Source organism: Choloepus didactylus, chromosome 14 (assembly GCF_015220235.1).
Source record: "Choloepus didactylus isolate mChoDid1 chromosome 14, mChoDid1.pri, whole genome shotgun sequence".
Taxonomy (NCBI): domain Eukaryota; kingdom Metazoa; phylum Chordata; class Mammalia; order Pilosa; family Megalonychidae; genus Choloepus; species Choloepus didactylus.
In genome coordinates this window covers 23,739,714-23,752,450 of record NC_051320.1, presented here as the reverse complement: position 1 = coordinate 23,752,450, position 12,737 = coordinate 23,739,714, and positions in this window count along the sequence as shown.

Sequence of the window (12,737 nt, the reverse complement as noted above, 5' to 3'; positions counted from 1 at the left end):
TAAATTGTGCGTAAGGGTGCCCACCAGAGTGACCTCTCGGCTCCTTTTGGAATCTCTCTGCCACTGAAGTTTATTTCATTTCCATTCACATATCCCATTTGGTCAAGAAGATGTTCTCCATCCCACGATGCCGGGTTTACATTCCTCCCCAGGAGTCATATTCCACATTGCCAGGGAGATTCACTCCCCTGGGTGTCTGATCCCACGTAGGGGGGAGGGCAGTGATTTCACCTGCCAAGTTGGCTTAGGTAGAGAGAGAGGGCCACATCTGAGCAACAAAGAGGCATTCGGGAGGAGGCTCTTAGGCACAATTATAGGGAGGCCTAGCTTCTCCTTTCAGGCAATTAATTTTAAAAGGTACACTTCACTGAAAAAGAAAGGTAGCTACTTTTTAATTTTAAATTTATTTTTTAAAACTTGCTACATTCCAAGGATTCAAAATGTAAAAGGTATAAAATGGTAGCTGGTGATATGTTCCAATTCTCACACTCAGCCATTCAGTACCAGGGTTCTTTGTATCTTTCCAGAGATAGTCTAACCAAATACAAGTAAATACACATGTAGGTATCTATGTGTGTGTATATACATAAAACTTTTCCTCCTGTTTTGCACAAATGATAGCATATTATGCCTACTGTTCTGTAGTTTCTTTTTTTATACCTAATATATATTAGAGATCATTCCATATCAGTGCATTAAAAGCTTCCTCATTCTTTATTATGGCTACATTGTATTCTGTTAGATGGATGCACTCTACTATATTTAACTGGTATCAAAAGGCAGCTTTAAAATAATTGGAACTGAAAACTCCAAAAAACCTCAAATAAAAATGTTATATTCCAGTTTTTTCAGCCATGGAGGAAAGACAACTAAATTGTTATTATTCCTATAACAAATTCAATATGTTCTTTAATATTTCAAAAAACTAAAAGATTTTCCTTTGCTACATAGCAGTGGTAATGTTTTGAAAAGAAAACCAGTGGTTTCTTCCAGTATTTAAGAGATTCCCTTGGGATTGTGAATGGTGTAAAAGGAAATTACAGAAACTTTTTCAGGCTGAAACAGCACAAATCTTTAAAAAGTGATCTGCAAATATTTAAGTATTAATGGAGATTTCCAAAAAGTCTAACTTATTGCAGTGGAATCATTTATGCACTTCAAGAGTCTGGCTTGTTATAGGTGATTAGAATTGTGTGTAATTATCCAGAAAATTCAATTCATGGCCTATCTGACAATTTAGCCTCCTTACTAATTGGACCCCCCTCTCCTCAATGCTACTTACATTTTTCTACTACTAGATATAGCAGACCCATGTTTCTTTCAATTAGCTAGAAATCCCCAGAATTAATCATTTCTCTCTACCTTATATCCAGTGGGTTCTGATTTAGTAGTCTCAGAAATAAAATTGAGATTTTATCATAGAGCAAAATTGACATTTGTTTGTGAACACTTCCATGAATTTTAATGCATGTATATAAGGATTCAAGGATTCATGTAAATAACCCCACAACCAAGACAGAACGTTTCCATCACTTCCCCAAATACTCCCTTGTGTTACCCTTTTATAGTTACTTCCTACCTCCACACATAACAGTTGGCAACCATTGATACATTTTCCATCCCCATAGTTTGGCCATTTTGAGAATTGCATAGAGATAGATCATGCAGCAGGAAATCTTTTGACGTTGGCTTCTTTCACTAGGCATAATGCCTGAGAGATTCATTTAAGTTGTTGCATGTGTCAATAATTTTTTAGTTTATTTCTGAGTATATTCCATTGTACGGATGTATCACAGTTTATTTTATCCATTCACCGAATGAAAGACATTTAGGTTGTTTTTATTTTTATTTTTATTTTTTTTTTTCATAAGGCTAAATATTTTTTTTTTATTCAGTTTTATTGAAATATATTCACAAACCATACAGTCATCCATGGTATACAATCAACTGTTCACAGTATGATCATATAGTTATGCGTTCATCACCACAATCTATTTCTGAACATTTTCCTTACATCAGAAAGAATCAGAATAAGAATAAAAAATAAAAGTGAAAAGAGAATACCCAAACCATCCCCCCATCCCACCCTATTTGTCATTTAGTTTTTACTCCCATTTTTCTACTGATTTTTTTTCAATTTTTTAACTTTGTTTATCAAAAAATTAAAAACAAACAGGCAAACAACAACCAAAAAAACCCCACAACATTTCAAACAAAGCAATGGATTAAGGAAAACAAATAACCTAAAATAACTACTGTGCTTCCAATATGTTCCTACCATACCCCAAGAAAATTAATAAACCATGTCCAAACAGAGGAGTAAGAAAAACAAATAATCTAAAATAACTACATTGCTTCCAACATGTTCCTTCCATACCCCAAGAAAATTAACAACCCCTAAGAAAACAAAGGAATAAGAGAAAAAAAAAACCTAAAATAACTCTATTGCTTCCAACATGATCTTACTATATCCAAGAAAGTTTACAAACCATAATCATTCCTGAGCATTCCCATAACATTGAGATTACCCTCCATAGTTTATCTGTTCTTATTAGATTATCATTCCCCCTCCACTAATTGGTATCTCTAGGTCCCCTACATTCTACAGTATAAAACATTGTACATTTTTCACAGAATTCACATTAGTGGTAACATACAATATCTCTCTTTTTGTGCCTGGCTTATTTTGCTCAGCATTATGTCTTTTTTTTTTTTTTTTAATCTTCATTTTATTGAGATATATTCATATACCACACAGTCATACAAAACAAATCGTACTTTCGATTGTTCACAGTACCATTACGTAGTTGTACATTCATCACCCAAATCAATCCCTGACACCTTCATTAGCACACACACAAGTATAACAAGAATAATAATTAGAGTGAAAAAGAGCAATTGAAGTAAAAAAGAACACTGGGTACCTTTGTCTGTTTGTTTCCTTCCCCTATTTTTCTACTCATCCATCCATAAACTAGACAAAGTGGAGTGTGGTCCTTATGCCTTTCCCAATCCCCTTGTCACCCCTCATAAGCTACATTTCTATACAACTGTCTTCGAGATTCATGGGTTCTGGGTTGTAGTTTGATAGTTTCAGGTATCCACCACCAGCTACCCCAATTCTTTAGAACCTAAAAAGGGTTGTCTAAAGTGTGCGTAAGAGTGCCCACCAGAGTGACCTCTCGGCTCCTTTTGGAATCTCTCTGCTACTGAAGCTTATTTCATTTCCTTTCACATCCCCCTTTTGGTCAAGAAGATGTTCTCCGTCCCACGATGCCGGGTCTACATTCCTCCCCGGGAGTCATATTCCACGTTGCCAGGGAGATTCACTCCCCTGGGTGTTTGATCCCACGTAGGGGGGAGGGCAGTGATTTCACCTTTCAAGTTGGCTTAGCTAGAGAGACAGGGCCACATCTGAGCAACAAAGAGGCATTCGGGAGGAGGCTCTTAGGCACAACCATAGGGAGGCCTAGCCTCTCCTTTGCAGCAACCATCTTCCCAATGGTAAAACCTGTGGTAGAGGGCTGAACCCATCAAACCACCAGTCCCCTATGTCTGTGGTCATGTTAGCAACCATGGAGGTGGGGTAGGCGAATACCCCTGCATTCTCCACAGGCTCCTCAAGGGGGCACTACATCTTTTTTTTTTTTTCCTTGTTTTTTTTTTTTTTTTTTAAACTTTCCCTTCTTTTTTAAATCAACTGTATGAAAAAAAAGTTAAAAAGAAAACAAACATACAATAAAAGAACATTTCAAAGAGACCATAACAAGGGAGTAAGAAAAAGACAACTAACCTAAGATAACTGCTTAACTTCCAACATGTTCCTACTTTACCCCAAGAAAGTTACCTAATATAGCAACATTTCTGTGAACTTGCTCCTACTATATCCATCAGAAATTCACAGACCATAGTCATTCCTGGGCATCCCCAGAACGTTAAATAGCTTATCTGTTCTTCTTGGATTATTGTTCCCCCTTCCTTAATTGCTCTCTATTGCTAGTTCCCCTACATTCTACATTATAAGCCATTTGTTTTACAGTTTTCAAAGTTCACATTAGTGGTAGCATATAATATTTCTCTTTTTGTGCCTGGCTTATTTCGCTCAGCATTATGTCTTCAAGGTTCATCCATGTTGTCATATGTTTCACCAGATCGTTCCTTCTTACTGCTGCGTAGTATTCCATCGTCTGTATATACCACATTTTATTTATCCACTCATCTGTTGAAGGACATTTGGGTTGTTTCCATCTTTTGGCAATTGTGAATAATGCTGCTATGAACATTGGCGTGCAGATATCTGTTCGTGTCACTGCTTTCCGATCTTCCGGGTATATACCGAGAGGTGCAATCGCTGGATCAAATGGTAACTCTATATCTAGTTTTCTAAGGAACTGCCAGACTGACTTCCAGAGTGGCTGAACCATTATACAGTCCCACCAACAGTGAATAAGAGTCCCAATTTCTCCACATCCCCTCCAGCATTTGTAGTTTCCTGTTTGTTTAATGGCAGCCATTCTAACCGGTGTTAGATGGTATCTCATTGTGGTCTTAATTTGCATCTCTCTAATAGCTAGTGAAGCTGAACATTTTTTCATGTGTTTCTTGGCCATTTGTATTTCCTCTTCAGAGAACTGTCTTTTCATATCTTTTGCCCATTTTATAATTGGGCCTACTGTACTATTGTCATTGAGTTGTAGGATTTCTTTATATATGCAAGATATCAGTCTTTTGTCAGATACATGGTTTCCAAAAATTTTTTCCCATTGAGTTGGCTGCCTCTTTACCTTTTTGAGAAATTCCTTTGAGGTGCAGAAACTTCTAAGCTTGAGGAGTTCCCATTTATCTATTTTCTCTTTTGTTGCTTGTGCTTTGGGTGTAAAGTCTAGGAAGTGGCCGCCTAATACAAGGTCTTGAAGATGTTTTCCTACATTATCTTCTAGGAGTTTTATGGTACTTTCTTTTATATTGAGATCTTTGGTCCATTTTGAGTTAATTTTTGTGTAGGGGGTGAGGTAGGGGTCCTCTTTCATTCTTTTGGATATGGATATCCAACTCTCCCAGCCCCATTTGTTGAAAAGACCATTATGACTCAGTTCAGTGACTTTGGGGGCCTTATCAAAGATCAGTCGGCCATAGATCTGAGGGTCTATCTCCGAATTCTCAATTCGATTCCATTGATCTATATGTCTATCTTTGTGCCAGTACCATGCTGTTTTGGCAACTGTGGCTTTATAATAAGCTTCAAAGTCAGGGAGTGTAAGTCCTCCCACTTCGTTTTTCTTCTTTAGAGTGTCTTTAGCAATTCGAGGCATCTTCCCTTTCCAAATAAATTTGATAACTAGCTTTTCCAAGTCTGCAAAGTAGGTTGTTGGAATTTTGATTGGGATTGCATTGAATCTGTAGATGAGTTTGGGTAGAATTGACATCTTAATGACATTTAGTCTTCCTATCCATGAACATGGAATATTTTTCCATCTTTTAAGGTCCCCTTCTATTTCTTTTAGTAGAGTTATGTAGTTTTCTTTGTATAGGTCTTTTACATCTTTGGTTAAGTTTATTCCTAGGTACTTGATTTTTTTAGTTGCTATTGAAAATGGTATCTTTTTCCTGAGTGTCTCTTCAGTTTGTTCATTTCTAGCATATAGAAACATTACGGACTTATGTGCATTAACCTTGTATCCCGCTACTTTGCTAAATTTGTTTATTAGCTCTAGTAGCTGCATCGTCGATTTCTCAGGGTTTTCTAGATATAAGATCATATCATCTGCAAACAATGACAGTTTTACTTCTTCTTTTCCAATTTGGATGCCTTTTATTTCTTTGTCTTGCCGGATTGCCCTGGCTAGCACTTCCAGCACAATGTTGAATAACAGTGGTGACAGCGGGCATCCTTGTCTTGTTCCTGATCTTAGAGGGAAGGCTTTCAGTCTTTCACCATTGAGTACTATGCTGGCTGTGGGTTTTTCATATATGCTCTTTATCATGTTGAGGAAGTTTCCCTCAATTCCTACCTTTTGAAGTGTTTTTATCAAAAACGGATGTTGGATTTTGTCAAATGCTTTTTCAGCATCTATTGAGATGATCAATTGATTTTTCCCTTTTGACTTGTTTATGTGTTGTAATACATTGATTGATTTTCTTATGTTGAACCATCCTTGCATGCCTGGAATAAACCCCACTTGGTCATGGTGTATGATTTTTTTAATGTGTCTTTGGATTTGATTTGCAAGTATTTTGTTGAGGATTTTTGCATCTATATTCATTAGGGAGATTGGCCGGTAGTTTTCCTTTTTTGTAGCATCTTTGCCTGGTTTTGGTATTAGATTGATGTTAGCTTCATAAAATGAGTTAGGTAGTGTTCCATTTTCTTCAATGTTTTGAAAGAGTTTGAGTAAGATTGGTGTCAGTTCTTTCTGGAAAGTTTGGTAGAATTCCCCTGTGAAGCCATCTGGCCCTGGGCATTTATTTGTGGGAAGATTTTTGATGACTGATTGGATCTCTTTGCTTGTGATGGGTTGGTTGAGGTCTTCTATTTCTTCTCTGGTCAGTCTAGGTTGTTCATATGTTTCCAGGAAATTGTCCATTTCCTCTACATTATCCAGTTTGTTGCCATACAGTTGTTCATAATATCCTCTTATAATTTTTTTAATTTCTTCAGGATCTGCAGTTATGTCACCTTTTTCATTCATTATTTTGTTTATATGGGTCTTCTCTCTTTTTGATTTTTTCAGTCTAGCTAGGGGCTTGTCAATCTTGTTGATCTTCTCAAAGAACCAACTTTTGGTGATATTTATCCTCTCTATTGTTTTTTTGTTCTCTATGTCATTTATTTCGGCTTTAATCCTTGTTATTTCTTTTCTTGTACTTGGTTTAGGATTGGTTTGCTGTTCATTTTCTAGCTTCTTCAGTTGATCCATTAGTTCTTTGATTTTGGCTCTTTCTTCCTTTTTAATATATGCGTTTAGTGCTATAAATTTCCCCCTTAGCACTGCTTTTGCTGCATCCCATAGGTTTTGATATGTTGTGTTCTCATTTTCATTCATCTCTATATATTTAGCAATTTCTCTTGCTATTTCTTCTTTAACCCACTGATTGTTTAGGAGTGTGTTGTTTAACCTCCAGGTATTTGTGAATTTTCTAAGTCTCTGATGGTTATTGACTTCTAATTGTATTCCATTGTGGTCAGAGAATGTGCTTTGAATAATTTCAATCTTTTTAAATTTATTGAGGCTTGTTTTATGTCCCAGCATATGATCTATTCTGGAGAAAGTTCCATGAGCACTAGAAAAGTATGTGTATCCTGGTGATTTGGGATGTAATGTCCTGTATATGTCTGTTAAATCTAATTCATTTATCAGATTGTTTAGGTTTTCAATTTCCTTATTGGTCTTCTGTCTGGTTGATCTATCTATAGGAGAGAGTGATGTGTTGAAGTCTCCCACAATTATTGTGGAAACATCAATTGCTTCCTTTAGTTTTGCCAGTGTTTCTCTCATGTATTTTGTGGCACCTTGGTTGGGTGCATAGACATTTACGATTCTTATTTCTTCTTGCTGAATTGCCCCTTTTATTAGTACGTAGTGGCCTTCTTTGTCTCTCAAAAGATCCCTGCATTTGAAGTCTATTTTATCTGAGATTAATATTGCTACACCTGCTTTCTTTTGGCTGTAGCTTGCATGAAATATTTTTTTCCATCCTTTCACTTTCAGTTTCTTTGTGTCCCTGTGTCTAAGATGAGTCTCTTGTATGCAACATATTGATGGTTCATTTTTTTTGATCCATTCTGCGAATCTATATCTTTTAATTGGGGAGTTTAATCCATTTACATTCAACGTTATAACCGTGAAGGCATTTCTTGAATCAGCCATCTTATCCTTTGGTTTATGTTTGTCATAATTTTTCCCCTCTGTCTATTAATATCCTTTATTGTACCCATACCGAATCTCTTTAGTACTGAACCTTTCTCCAAGTCTCTCTGTCCTTTCTTTGTTTCTCTGTCTGTAGGGCTCCCTTGAGTATCTCCAGTAGGGCAGGTCTCTTGTTACCAAATTCTCTCAGCATTTCTTTGTCTGTGAAAAATTTAAGCTCTCCCTCAAATTTGAAGGAGAGCTTTGCTGGATAAAGTATTCTTGGCTGGAAATTCCTCTCACTCAGAATTTTAAATATATCTGCCACTGCCTTCTTGCCTCCATGGTGGCTGCTGAGTAGTCACTACTTAGTCTTATGCTGTTTCCTTTGTATGTGGTGAATTGCTTTTCTCTTGCTGCTTTCAGAACTTGCTCCTTCTCTTCTGTGTTTTATAGTGTGATCAGTATATGTCTCGGAGTGGGTTTATTTGGATTTATTCTATTTGGAGTTCGCTGAGCATTTATGATTTGTGTATTTATGTTGTTTAGAAGATTTGGGAAGTTTTCCCAACAATTTCTGTGCCTCAGGGCCCTTCCCCTTTCTATGTTCACCAGAACTCCAAAAATCCTCTGCTTTTATTTTGGAGTTTTTCGTGTTGTTTTTTTTCTATGCCTGTCTCCTTTCTGCTGGGCTGGCTGCTCTCAGATTCTCTGGTGTCTGGTCTCAGTCTATCTATGGTTGGAGTCTGTATCAGTAGAATGAGTTTCCGATAAGAGCAGCCACTGCAGTTCTCCCTTCTCCTTCCCGGAGCTGACAGCCCCTCCTCCCCCGGGACTGAGCCTGGCAGGGAGGGGCGCGGGTCCCCTGGCCGCAAAACTTACAGATTTTGCTGATCTCAGCAGTTCGACGTTTTCATGAGTGTTGTATGAAGTATGCCCAAAGTCAGATTGCTCTGTGGTGTCCAGTCCACGCAGTTCCTGGCTTTCTACCTACTTTCCTGGAGGAGTAACTAAAACATACAGCTCACCAGTCTGCCATCTTGCCCCGCCTCCTCAGGTTGTTTTTAATAAGTAGGAATAGAGTTGCTGTAAACAAAGGTGTACAGGTTTTTGTATGAACGTAAGCTTTAATTTTCCTAGGGTAACTACGTAGGCGTGGGATTGCTGGGTACACAGTGTTTGTTGACTTTGTAAGAAACTATCAAACTATTTTCTAGAGTTCCTGTACCATTTTGCATTTCTGTCAGCAATGCATTAGGGTTCCAGTTGCTCCATGTCCTCTCCAGCACTTGGGATTGTAGGTATTTTTTATTTTATCCATGTTAATAGATTCATAGTAGTATCTTGTTGTAGTTATAATTTGCATGTTCTTAACGGGAAATGATGTTGTACATTTTTTTCTTACGCTTATTTGCCATTGTATATCCTCTTTAATGAAGTTTTTGCCCATTTTTAAATTGGGTTGTGTGCCAGTTTGAATGTATTGTGTCCCCCAAACGCCATTATCTTTGATGTAATCTTGTGTGGGCAGACATTATCAGTTTTGATTAGATGTCCTTGAGTGTTTTTTTGGAGATGCACCCCACCCAGCTGTGGGTGATGACTCTGATTGGATATGTCCATGGAGGCATGGCCCCACCCATTTAGGGTGGCCCTTGATCAGTGGAGCCATATAAATGAGCTGACAGGCAGAGGGAACTCAGTGCAGCTGTGAGTGACATTTTGAAGAGGAGCTACAGTCAAGAGGGACAGTTTGAAGAAAGCACAGGAGCTGCAGATGAGAGACAATTTGAAGACAGCCATTGAAAGCAGACTGTTGCTCTGGAGAAGCTAAGAGAGGAAAAACGTCCCAAGAGCAACTAAGAGTGACATTTTTGAGGAACTGCAGCCTGGAGAGGAACGTCCTGGGAGAAAGCCAGTTTGAAACCAGAACTTTGGAACAGATGCCAGCCACATGCCTTCTCAGCTAACAGAGGTTTTCCAGACACCATCGGCCATCCTCCAGTGAAGGTACCCAATTGCTGGTTACCTTGGACACTTTATGGCCTTAAGACTGTAACTGTGTAACCAAATAAACCCCTTTTTATAAAAGCCAATCCATCTCTGGTGTTTTGCGTTCCAGCAGCATTAGCAAACTAGAACAGGTTGTTTTTTTGCTCTTGAGTTTTGAGAGTTTCAAACATATATATGCATGTATGTGTGTGTGTATATGTATATATATATATATTCTGAAAAGAAGCCCTTTGTCAGATATGTGATTTTCAAATATTTTCTCCCAGTTTGTAGCTTAACAGTCCGTTCACAGAACAAAAGTTAAATCTTGGGAAGTCCTTTTTATCAAGTTTTTCTTTTATGGATCATAATTTTAGTGTCATGTCTTTGCCTAACCCCAGATTTTCTCCTGTGTTTCCTTCTGCGCATTTTATAGCTTTACAATTTTACATTTATATCTATGATTTATTGAGTTAATTTTTGTATACTGTGTAACATTTATGTTACAAAGATTGCAAAAACTTCTGCAACTTCCAACAGCTTCTGCAAATACTGTAGTAACTCAATTCAGTTGAATTCTGACTTTACCCAGGTTTAGGCTAGACTCCGCAGGTGAAGGGTGATCCTCTACAAGATTGCCCTTCAGGCACCAAACACAAATTTGGGAACCCTGGCCACCTTTTCTTCTGACCAACTGGTTATAAATTTTAGGGTTTCCACCACTCCCTCATGTTTGCTAATTTACTAGAACGACTTACAGAACTTACTGAAAGCACTATACTTACCATTTTAGTTTTATTTTAGTAAAGAAATAAAAATAAGCCCAAAGAAGAGCTGTATAGGGTGAGGTCTGGGAGAGTTCAAATGTGGGCACCCGTGTCCTATCCATGGGAAGTCAGAATGAGTCGCCCTCCGTGCACAGCACTGTATCTCATCAACTGTGGAAGCTCACCAGAGCTTTGAGTGTCCCAAGTTTATATGGGATTTTATTACATAGGCATGATTGGTGGAATCAATGTCCACTTGATTGAACTCAAGCTCTAGACCCTTAATCACATGGTTGTTCTTTCTTGTGTGGCCAGCCCCCACTCAAAGACTGCAGATGGGGCTGGTCCCACCCTGTCATCTTGCTAGCATATGAACTATCAGGTGTGGGCCCACCATGAATAAACAAAGACACTGGAATCATGGGAAATTCCAAAATATTTAGAGGTTATCTCCAAGGACCTTGGACAAAGACGAGACCTTTTTTTTGAGAGTCCAAGTTATATGTAAGGATTAAATGAGTTAAAGCTTGTCAAGTGCTTCACACAAAGTAAACAGATAATAAGTAAGTAGCTATCGTTAGTGTGACTTTCTAGGAAAAATTATGTGCATCTAAGTGGAGAATAGTATCACGGATTGAAAGTAAGTGCTTTCCACGCCCCCTAGAGAATTACATAACAAAGATACAAAGAAATCTAAGTGTTTATGCCTTTAGGTGTATTATGCCTTAAAACATTAGCACTTAATAGTTTAGAATTTGTGGAAAATTCTATTACTTCCAACTTGTAGGTCTAGATTTGTAATTTTTTTTTTGCAACAACCTTCTAATCTTATAGAAACAACTTTTTATTAAATATGACCTTATCATCTCTTATTCAATAAAAATCTGCTTGTTTTTCTTATGTTTTCTTTCCAAATAAAATTCTTCAGATCTACCATGCTCTCCCTCTGTCTGCTCTGTCCAATGTATTGATACTTTTTCTGCAGGACAGTGGGCAGAAGCTCTGAGTTCAAAAGCGTACTTTATTCATTCTTTTCCTTAATACACAAGATATAAGCAAGCAGTCTGATAAAAAGGGGAATATCAAATAAGCTTACAAGCCTCTTCACATGAAAAGCAAGAAAGCAGCCTGGACTTACTTTGGAGATGGTCTTTCTTGTATTATTGATGTTATTGTCATCTCAGCAGAACTGATTTTGATTCTCTATTTAATTAATGCCTCCCAACTTTTACTAAGTTACTCACCTTATCATTTCTTTTATGTTTACAATCTGGTTAAACACTACTGTGAATATATAATTAGATGGAACATGTGAGGTAGATGATTGTTGTAAGAGGACTGTGCCGGTTTGAATGTATTGTGTCCCCCAAATGCCATTATCTTTGTAGTTTTGTGGGGCAGAAGTTTTTGTGCTGGTTGGATTTGCTTGGAATGTGCCCCACCCAGCTGTGGGTAATGATAATTTTGATGACATGTTCCCATGGAGGCGTAACCCCGCCCATTGGGGTGGGCCTTGATCAGTGGAGCTATATAAATGAGCTGACTCAAAGAGAGGAAACTGAGTGCAGCTGGGAGTGATGTTTTGAAGAGGAGCAAGCTTGCTAGAGAGGAACGTTCTGGGAGAAAGCCATTTTGAGGCCGGAGCTTTGGAGCAGACGCCGGCTTCCTTCCCAGCTAACAGAGGTTTTCCAGATGCCATTGGCCATCCTCCGGTGAAGGTGCCCAGTTGCTGATGTGTTGCCTTGGACGCTTTGTGGCCTTAAGACTGTAACTGTGTAGTGAAATAAACCTCCATTTTATAAAAGCCTATCCATCTCTGGTGTTTCGCATTCTGCAGCATAAGCAAACTAGGACAAGGACAGAGAAGGAAGGGTAGGTGCTGTTTGAGGAAGAAGCAGAAAACTTTTGGAAGGGGATGGAATTTCAACTAGGCTTTGAAGGTTGGGAAGCCTTTGAGGAGAGCAAAGAAAAGAACGGTAACATTGGCACTCTGGATTCATTTAAAATGAACAAAGGCAAGTAGGTGGGGAGAAACCTGGTGTTTGTATGGGTAGGTGGTATAGGGATGAAAGCAGGGAAGGGGGAGTATGGAGGGGAACTGGACTGAAATGTGAGTACCCCTTTGTTTCAG